We start from the raw sequence: 11,096 nt of genomic DNA, 5'->3' as shown, positions 1-11,096 counted from the left end.
TCTCTCTCTCTGCTCCCTCTTCTTGCTTCTTCCCTCTTCTCCTTTCATTAAGTTTTCTCTCATATCAGCACCCTTTCAGCACTCTAAAAGTAGCCCTTACTTTCTTTTAAACTAAAATCTTCCGCCTCTCCACTTATTATACTCATGATCCCATCTGCACCACATTTCTAATGAGATATAGAGAGAATATCTCCACCAGGCTTTTTGACATACAATATTATATAATAATGAGATGAGGATATTGACTTATATATTTTGCACATGCACAATCCTGTACTTTGTAGTGATGAGCCGAAGACCCCCGTGTGGGGAAAGTTCGAACTCAAGGCAAGTCTATGGGGGTAGAACATTGAAAATCAAAATGGCTCCATTTTGAAGCCTTATATGCAATTTATTGGTCATAAAAAGTGTATGGGGATCCTGGTATTGCCCTGGGGGACAGGAATCAATGAAAAGAAAAACTTTTTAAAAAATACAGTTTTTAACCACTTCAAGACCAGGTGTTTAGACCCCCTTCCTGGCCAGGCCATTTTTCAGTGTTCAGCGCTGCAGTACTTTGACTGAAGTTTATTCCATCATGCAATGCTGTACTGAAATTAATTTTATACCATTTTTGGGGGACAGATAGAGCTTTATTTTGGTGGTATTTAATCACCGCTGGGGTTTTTATTTTTTACTATAATTAGGAAAAATTAAAGAAAATTTTGAAAAAAAAAAGTTTTTTTTAACATTATGTTAGGAAACATTTATTACTACCCAGTTTTTTGGTAAAATATAAAAGACGGGGTCACGTCGGATAAATAGACACCAAACATGTCAACCTTTAAAATTGCGCACACCCGCGAAATCGCAGAACACTACCATACCCAAAATTGGCCATAGGCGACACTTTAAAAGCTTTTACCGCTCATCAGTTTAGTGTTATCAGTGATTGATGGCCCTAGATGTATTGCTCTCACTGCGACGTTCGCGGCGATATGTAACATGTGCGGCGTAATGGGCGCAATTGTCGTTTTTGCGCCCCCGACGCATGTTTGTATGTATGGGTTCTGCACGCGCGAGGGTGCGTGTCTGAGCGGACGTCTAAAGACGCCCGCTCAGATCTAGAGAGCTCCGGGCCGGCCGTTTTTTTTACTACGGCCGGCCCGGAAGTGGTTAAAGGAGCAGTGGTTTTAACATCACTTAAAGGGCAACAATAAAAATGAAAAATTCCTTTAAATATCATGCCTGGGGGGTCCCCTTAAACTGCCCGTAAAGTGGCACATCTGCATGATATATAGAAGCTGCTGCAGCAAAATGTGACATTTATAAAGAAAAAAATGACATGAAGAAAAGAAAAAAAAAAAGGTGTGCGGTTCCCCCTCCCAAACAATACCAGACCCTTTAGGTCTGGTAGGAATGTTAGGAGGGACCACATTTAAAAAAAAAAAAAAAGCATTTGGTACCCCAAAAAGTCCTACCAGAACCTTGTGAATGAGTAAGGGGTACTTGTACCTTTACCCATGTACTAAAGGGTTAAATCAAATTTCAATGAAAAGTCCAGACTTTTGAAAAAATCCTTTATTTGGAAAAAAAACAAAAAGACATGTTTTTGACAAGTCTTTTAGTTTAAAAAAAAAAAAACGCCAGAAAAGGATTCACCGATGTAATCCATGGTCAATAACAACATCCAGCGTTGTACACGACGATTCGATGAAATAAAAAATAAATAGAAATAATTTTTTTTAAAACGACGGACGCCATCTTGTTCACTTACGACGAACACCCACCGCATAATAGCATTTTGACAAATGCCGGTAATATATAAACGTTTGGGTGGAGCTAGCAGTGACAGCTAGCTCCGCCCAACTGTTTACAGTTGTGACAGGTGAGCCATGATTGGGAAGAGTCATCATGACTTTGCCCAATCATGGCTTCACAGTTCTCTGCACCCTGATTGGGCAAAGTCTTGCACCTGACCTGTGGTCAGGTGAAAGGCTTTAGCCAATCAGGGCTCACAAGGCACAGTGCCTTGTGTGAGATGCTCGCCGGGCGAACAGCCTGCCAAACATCGTGACAGTTCGTGTGCTTGCCGAACACACGAACTGCCGATGTTCCAGTCGAACTCACGTTTGGGTCGAACATCGAGCCCAACACTGGTACTTGGTCTCTTACTCTTTTGTATATTTTAGTTTTGTATTCATGTATTTGAAAATGTTTCATAAACTCTTATTATGTATTAAAAGGAAAAAAAAGAATTACAATTATTAATAATTGTTTACCTGTCTCCAATATATATAGAAAATCAGTTCACATCAGTGGCGTAACCAGAGTTCTGGGCGCCCGGGGCAGAAATTTTTTTTTCGCCCCCCCCCCCCATTATATAAACTACCACTGGAACTGTACCCTGCACCTCCCCCCCACACACACATGTTTTTATTTTAATTTTTCAAATTTTAATATTTTATTTTTTTTGAAACTTTTTCATTTTTTTAAATCAATTTTTATTTATTAATTAATTTTTTATTAAATATTTTTATTTTTTACTTTACTTTTAGGGGCTTCGGGGAAATATTGGGGGTCTAAACAGACCCCTGATATTTCCCTTTAAAAATAGAAAAAGAGATTGAGGACACAGAGTCCTCAATCTCTTTTTCTGTGTCCCCTGTTATCAATGAACAGGAATCCTTTATGAGTGTTCCTGTTCATTGATAACATGGTATGTTTACTATAACTACAATTATGAATGAACAGGAGGAGATATAGATCACTCCCATTCATTCATAATTGAGGATATAGTTTACATACCAGGTCCTCAATTATGTACAAACACTCAGCGATCACTGATCACTGAGTGCTTGTACCCGTTCTCCTCTCTGACACACACTGTCATAGGAGGCTGCAAGAGGAGAGCCCAGCCTCCTGTGACAGCGCTGGCTGTCTCCGCCCCCACACCGCTCTGCTGCACTGTGATAGGCGGCCGAGCGGTGTGGGAGGAAAGACACCGGCCGCTCACAGCGCTCGTCCCGCAGCGCTCGGCCGGCTGTCATTTTCTCTCTGATTCCTTTCATCCCTGCTGGGCACTGCTCTGTGTCCCAGCGGGGATGAAAGGAATCACGGCCGCGCCGACAAAACGGCAGGAAAATGTCACTTTCGGCATTTAGCCGAAAGTGCCATTTTCGGCTGGCGCCCCCCCTTCACTTTTCGCCCGGTGCCCGCGCCCCTGCTGCACCCCCGGTTGTTACGCCACTGGTTCACATCAATGGGGCTTTCATGTTAAATGTCTGTCAGGGGAGCACAGTATCGAAATGCCACCCCCTGTACAATCACAGAGAACCCACCAACTAATCAGGTGTTAGTTTTCAGTCCACAACACGCAGTAGTAAAAAGACATCCAGAATGTGATTGTTTGCTTTGGCAACTGCTCCAATTTTCTGTCCGCCATTAGTAAATTCTAAGGTTGGGCACACATCTTACAACCATCGCAAGACTTTTGTCTTGCGATGGTTGTAAGGTAATTTAAAAAACGTACGATCTGCCTATCTTGGACAGGCAGATCGTACTTGCGATGATCGCAATGCCGAACGGGCAGTGTGCGCTTGCGCACACCGGCCGTCCCGCTTTTATCTTACGAACATGCTACACACCCGCCGAAAATCGTATGATTCTCGGCGGGTTTTCGAACGTGTTCGTAAAATAAAAGTCGTGCGACCTTACAGTAGTAGAGGTCGCACGGCTTCCACACACCTTACGATAATCGTACGATCGCAGGATTTCCCGCGATTATCGTACAATTATCGCAAGGTGTGTGGGCACCTTAACAGTATGCGCTTGATTTACGGTTTATATAAAAACACTAACGCTTGGTAATTTCAGGAAACCAATCTTTACTCACTGTAATTTGATGAACAGAAATTCAGTTATTTGGTACTCAGAACAAATAATTGCATTAGACATTTGTATGCTTGACAACCTAAGTGCTTTGCGCTTTGATAGATTTGTTTAATTTAATGCCAGGAAAAACAATCCTCTCTGTCCGTTTGTGAACGAAAAGGGTTTATGTTGCCTTTGCAGTTTCTCAGCTGCACTACAGCCCACCGAGAATCACCACTACTATCCTGCCATTGACCATAGGATTTATAACAAGTCATACTGGAGCATGAATAATTATAATGATATGTTTCATTTGATTACACCAGTCATTTTTACAATATTAAATGAGAATATATATCATCTGTTTTGCTAAAAACACAATCAAAATGAAATATGAGGGGGTATCAAAACATAATGCTGGTTGTTTCATTTCTGTTCATGTGGACCAATAATAAAATGCCTGATATATGTCATACATATGGTCTAACTCAATCATTGGGGGCTTCTGGTTTTTAAATCATGGATGAGAGGTTGAAACAAAGAGCGGTAATTGAGTTTCTGACGATAGAGAGTTGTTTGGCTGTTGAGATACATACACATACATACATACATGGCGATGCAGTAATTGATGGGCGCAAAGTTAGGCATTGGGTAAAGAAGATTAAAAAGTGAGAAACTGGAATTGTTGGCAAGGCATTGAGTGGAGCAATGTAAGCCCTCCTTGTCCAAAGAAATAGAATTTTTCCAAAATGCACTTGAGGCCTGGGTAAAACAATGGCCAAAATGCATATATTAAGGGGTAACTCTAAGTAGAGGAAGTTATAGGCTATCTGTATGTATATTCATTGTTTCCATCTCTGCATAATTACATTTTAGGACAGGGGTAGGAAAACACCAGCCCTCCAGTTGTGTTGCGTCTACAAATCTCATTAGGCATTGCAAGACTCTGGCACAGCCACAGGTATGACTCCATACCTGTGGCAGATATGGGATTTGTAGTTTCACCACACCTGGAAGGCTGGCGTTTACCTACTTCTGCTCTAGGGGGTTGATTTCCTAAAGGTGAATAGGATGTTCACCTGGCAAGGGAATTTTTACTTTGCAAGGGAAGTTTCCCTTTAGTTTAGTGAAAAAGGTAAAGCTCTGCTGACTTCCATCAACCAATCTTGTATGAGCAATAATACTGTTGGTTTATTTTTTATTTCCTTGCTCGTGATTTGATTTTCTTTGCAAAGTTAAATATCACCTCATTCGCCAAACTAAGGGAAACTAGCACTGGTGGAACTACCAGGGTCGCAGCGGTTGCAACTGCGACCGGGCCCTGGCGTTCTGCCTGCTGGGGGGGCCCAGCGAGGAAGAAGAGGCCCCCCCCCCTGATCGTGCCACTCCTTCCCTGCCGCGCTTCCACCCGCATCATGTACGGGCGGCTGTGCCGTAGAATGTGCTGTGTGCGGACCCTCTCCACTTAGCTCCGCCCCCTGGCTGCCGAGACGAAGAAGAGAGTTGGGAGGGGGGACGGGACGGGACGGGACGGGTGTGTTGGTGGTATTCTGCATAGCTGACTTTTATTATAATGTATTGCTGGGACTTGTAGTCCCGCATAGCTGGTGTTAGTCTGCATTGCTGTATCATGATTATACAGCAATGCAGAATAGCACCAACTATGTAGGACTACAGGTCCCAGCAATGCATTATATTATTAAGTAGGGATACACCAGTGCCAATACTGGGAATTTTCACAAGTACTCATACTCGTGAAAATGCCCCGATACTAAACGCAGATACCGGTGTTCTGTGGAGAACGCTGATGTAGTCGAATTTGCCGACCTCAGCATCTGCGCTTGCGCACAGACCAATGTTATCGAGGAAACCGGGATTTATTTACAAAGTATTTCGTTTGAATTGTTAATTGTGACCGTTAATAATATTCCATCCATCATTTACTGCCATGGAAGGGCATATTATTAACGGTCACAATTAACCATTACGAACAAATGCTTTGTAAATAAATGCCAGTTTCTCGTTAATCCCGTCTGTATGTAAGCGCAGATCCTGGGTCGGCGTTCTCGACAGAACACCGGCACTAAAATTTGAAACAAGCGGCTGCCTGAGGTCCCGCGCTTGCTGGGGACCTCCACAGCCTTCCTGTTAACCATGCGGTGCCATGGCGGTTGGGGGGCCTTCATGGTTTCTTGCACCGGGGGGCTGAAGGATCTAGTTACGCCTCTGGAAACTAGCCCTGCAAAGTGCAAATTCCCTTGTAAAATGAATAGCCTATTTGTCTTTAGGAAAGTAACCCCTAGATCTCATCAGACATTACTTTTTGATACCCCAGTATTTTACTTATTTATCAACTAACATTTGGGGGACTGTTTGTGAGGAAAGAACATGATTTTGGTACTTATTTAAAACCACAGAGTGGTTAGCTTGCAAGACTGGTGTATCTAGGCTGACCATATTTCCTTAAGCCAAAAACAGGACATTGGGATGGCAGAAACGGGACGGTTTTAATATTCTGTATTCATGAAAAAGTAAGATGATAACAAAAGTTTTATGACAATATTGTAGATGTGTACAGCATAATGTTTTGGACAAAATTAGTTATAATGCTGTTCTGGATTCGGAGGCAACGAGCCTCTGAATCTGAAACTGCACATTGGTTCACCCAAGAGGGTGGTGTGTCTTCTTACGTGACATCAGATGCTCTTAGATGTCAGCGATACAATGAATAACTATATGCCCGAATATATAGTAATTTATATATTCGGGTATATAGTAATTCGGATTCGGATGAACTACCGAATTGACAGCAATTCGTTGATTTGGCAGTTTGTCCGAATCGAAATGCACATCTCAACAATTAACAATTATTCTTCAGTGACAAGTCATACAATGCAGTGCATTCTTTCTGCACTGCCTTCCTATACTGCCTCATATCCTTCCATTGTGTCAGTCTGAGGAGCAGAGAACTATGCCATTAACCTTGAGATTTCTTAACCCTCTGGAGCACTGCACTCCTAAGATAAAAGCTCTGCTGTTGATCATATAAAATGGCTGCCTAAAGTCCCCACCGGCGCTTATTCTTCCTTCCTGGCAGCACTGACTGGGAGGAAATTACGTATAGGCGCAGAGTGTGCTCTGTGCGCCTATATGTAACTTCCTCCAAGTCAAGTGCTGCTGCGGAGGAAGAATGAGCGCCAGCAGAGGCTTCTTAGGAGTGCTCTCTGTGCCCCTCCTGGTAATTTTTCCTTAATACAGTAAAAAATAAAAACCCCAGTGGTGAATAAATACCACCAAAAGAAAGCTCTATCTGTCCCCAAAAAAGGGTATCAAATTAATTTCAGTACAGCGTTGCATGACGGAATAAATGTCAGTCAAAGTACCACAGCGCTGAATACTGAAAAATGGCCTGGATGGGAAGGGGGTTTAACACCACGGATGTCAACTGGTTAATGAGACCGGCTGGCCGCATGGATGTAGAAGTTAAGGTTGATTTCATTAAGGAGGCGCACTCCTAAGAAGGAAAACGGCACAAAATCGATTTTTTAAAAGAAAAAACGGGATATGGGACAAAATATAAAGAAATAATGGTACTGTCCTATTTAAAGCAGGACATATGTTCAGCCTTGGTGTATCCCATTTATAACTAGGAGTTTATATAATTGCATCACCAGATACTGTATGTTCTAACCAGGTTGCTTGAGTGATTTATCAAAACCTTATCATGTGTCCAATATAGAATGCACAAGTATAGTCTTTATCCTCTGTATAGTAGAATGACTTGTCTGGGTTTTTTTTCTACATTGGTAGTACCAGGAAGGTGACACAAAGACATTTCTCCCAAGCCTACTAGGACAAGGGCTCTGCATAAGACAATATATATGAAGCCTGGAAAACATTGATTTCACAATCTGGCTTTTTGCAGACAGATTAGGCATTGATTTTATGTTTGTAAGATGCCCACCAACACTGCCAGCTAATGCTCATCAGAGAGGACAGTGCTTTGACATGTTGAAAAACCTTGTCTGATCACTATTGTTCCCTTTGGAAAAGCAAGCTCGCACCTGAGGAGTCTACAGCACACCTCTCCCATATTGCTTCATAGGTTTAAAGATGAACGGCTTCCCATTGTGATCGATCATATTTAGTGAAACAGTGGTTGCCAGAGATCCTGTGGGTGGTCAGCTCATGTCCACATACTTGACTGCCCTTTTATGCCCTTTTTAGCCAGCTTTAAAGTTGAGCATGTTCTTTGCCCATTCTGGTAAAAGTAGTAGATTCACTCTCTCCTGCCACCCCCTTCACCTGCTAGAGCCAAGCAACATACCTGGTATACATGGGTTTGGAGGAGCATGGGAATTTCCCACTACCTCATGTAATACAGTGCTAGGCAGAGTTAGCAGCAAACCACAAGACACCAGGAGGAGGTCCTTAGCTATGTGTAGGCACCTATGAGAACTACTGTGAGCTTATTTAGGGCTTATTTACTTGTCTCCAGTGGGCAAACAGAACAATGGGTTAGCGAAGAGATGTTAACTACATGGGCTAAGTACAGATTCACTTTAGGCTGTCTGTAGACCTCAGGGAATGAATATGTAACTTTTACCCTTATTTACCCAGATTTATGAGATTGCAGATTGGTTATACAACCAATGAATGCCGCTTAACCAGGTTGCTTGAGTGATTTATCAAAACCTTATCATGTGTCCAATATAGAATGCACAAGTATAGTCTTTATCCTCTGTATAGTAGAATGACTTGTCTGGGTTTTTTTTCTACATTGGTAGTACCAGGAAGGTGACACAAAGACATTTCTCCCAAGCCTACTAGGACAAGGGCTCTGCATAAGACAATATATATGAAGCCTGGAAAACATTGATTTCACAATCTGGCTTTTTGCAGACAGATTAGGCATTGATTTTATGTTTGTAAGATGCCCACCAACACTGCCAGCTAATGCTCATCAGAGAGGACAGTGCTTTGACATGTTGAAAAACCTTGTCTGATCACTATTGTTCCCTTTGGAAAAGCAAGCTCGCACCTGAGGAGTCTACAGCACACCTCTCCCATATTGCTTCATAGGTTTAAAGATGAACGGCTTCCCATTGTGATCGATCATATTTAGTGAAACAGTGGTTGCCAGAGATCCTGTGGGTGGTCAGCTCATGTCCACATACTTGACTGCCCTTTTATGTTTACAGCCAGCTTTAAAGTTGAGCATGTTCTTTGCCCATTCTGGTAAAAGTAGTAGATTCACTCTCTCCTGCCACCCCCTTCACCTGCTAGAGCCAAGCAACATACCTGGTATACATGGGTTTGGAGGAGCATGGGAATTTCCCACTACCTCATGTAATACAGTGCTAGGCAGAGTTAGCAGCAAACCACAAGACACCAGGAGGAGGTCCTTAGCTATGTGTAGGCACCTATGAGAACTACTGTGAGCTTATTTAGGGCTTATTTACTTGTCTCCAGTGGGCAAACAGAACAATGGGTTAGCGAAGAGATGTTAACTACATGGGCTAAGTACAGATTCACTTTAGGCTGTCTGTAGACCTCAGGGAATGAATATGTAACTTTTACCCTTATTTACCCAGATTTATGAGATTGCAGATTGGTTATACAACCAATGAATGCCGCTGCTTCTCATATTTCCAGTTCCTACAACATTTTGCAGGAGGCACAGGGGAATCAGTGGCACACAAGTAGCAGCAATGTTGCCAGCCTGCCATGTGCACTCCTTCAGTTCACCATCAGTAGTGATGAGCCGAACAACCCCATGTTTGGTTCGAATTCAAACTTTCGAGCTTGGGAAAAGTTTGAATTCGAACTCAAACTCAATCCAAGTCTATGGGGGTAGAACTTTGAAAATCAAATGCACCCATTTTGAAGCCTTAAATTTAATTTATTGCCCCTAAAAAGTGTATGGGGATCCGGGTACTGCCCTGGAGTCAATGGGAAAAAAAACTTTTAAAAAATACAATTTTTAAAGGAGCAGTAATTTTATCATCACTTAAAGGGTAACAATAAAAATTACAAATTCCTTTAAATATCGTGCTTGGGGGGTCCCCTTAACCTGCCTGTAAAGTGGCACATCTGTACGATGTATAGAACCTGCTGCAGAAAAATTGACATTTCCAAAGAAAAAAAAAAATGACTTTAATTTTTTTCTTAAAAGCGTGCAGTTCCCCCTCCCAAACAATACCAGACCCTTTAGGTCTAGTAGGAATGTTAAGAGGGACCAAATCGTTTAAAAAAAAAAAGCATGGGGTTCTCCTCAAAAGTCATACCAGACCCCTAAGGTCTGGTAGGAATTTTAAGGGGGAACCCCCCCCCCCCCACACGGGGGGGGGGGGAATGTTGCAGTCCCCCCTACCCTAAATTTCCATACCAGACCCTTGATCCGACCATAGGCCTGGCAAGGCCGGAAAGGGGGGAACGAGGGAGCGCTCCCCCCATACCAGGCCACATGCCCTCGGCACTGAGAGGGTGCTTTTCCAGGGTCGCGCCTGGGAAAGCACCTTGTCCCTGTGGCGTTGTGGACAAGAGCATCTTCCCCACAAGTCCTGGGACGTTGGTGGTGGGGGCACGGGCAGGGGGCTTATTCACATCAGGGTACCACTTTAATAAAGTCTCCAGACAATACACATACCACATCAGCACTAAGACAGTCAGTTCAGCTGCAGTCTCACCCCCCTCTTCTGCACTCTGCTGTCTGTATCTCTGTGGGGGAATTAAAAAAAACTGCAGGATGGATGTTCTAGTGTTCATAGACCTGTGACCTGACATGAATAAACTCTGATAGGATGTGCCCTGAGTTACTGCATCTGTACAGGTTCTCATTAACGCACAGCAGCCCCTACAAGCTGCTGCTCCTCAAATGGAGAGGAGGATCTCAACAATATTGTCGGAATTGCTTCTCAGCATAGAGCTTAGCCCTGCCCACAGTATATTACACTGAATTTTAAGCTTATGGTGCATTTTTGATTACAGGATTACATTGCAAAATGTATTCCTGTTTCATAGGAAAACTAAAAATGCAGAAAGAAGGTCTACCCCATAGTTCTACTTTAACCAGGTGAGTATAACCTAGACAGAAATGAGCAGTTAACCCTTGCAGTATGGGGGTAGCCCCACTGCAAGGGTTCTTATACAGTGACATGATATGATAAAAAAAGATTGGACTTGTATACATTGGATTGGTAGTCCCCATTCACACTTGCGATGCATTACATTAGGTAATGTGT

General features: G+C 42.8%; 1 long non-coding RNA gene across 2 annotated transcripts in view; it reads right to left on the bottom strand.

Annotated features, from left to right (window-relative positions):
- The window catches only part of LOC108794112, a 22,080-nt gene extending 11,356 nt beyond the window's left edge, over positions 1 to 10,724 (bottom strand). The window contains exons 1-2 of one of the 2 annotated variants that reach the window (XR_001941690.1): positions 10,595 to 10,724; positions 9,209 to 9,212 (exon numbers count right to left, since the gene is read on the bottom strand). This is a non-coding gene — a long non-coding RNA (uncharacterized LOC108794112). The remainder of the gene's footprint in view (positions 1 to 9,208; positions 9,213 to 10,594) is intronic. The other variant, XR_001941691.1, reaches the window with a different exon arrangement.
- Between the last annotated feature and the right edge of the window lie 372 nt (positions 10,725 to 11,096).

Source organism: Nanorana parkeri, unplaced genomic scaffold, assembly GCF_000935625.1.
Source record: "Nanorana parkeri isolate BGI_ZX_2015 unplaced genomic scaffold, ASM93562v1 scaffold812, whole genome shotgun sequence".
In the NCBI taxonomy this organism is placed as follows: domain Eukaryota; kingdom Metazoa; phylum Chordata; class Amphibia; order Anura; family Dicroglossidae; genus Nanorana; species Nanorana parkeri.
Note: the sequence above shows the minus strand (reverse complement) of the source record. Positions and strands in the feature narration are given on the sequence as shown.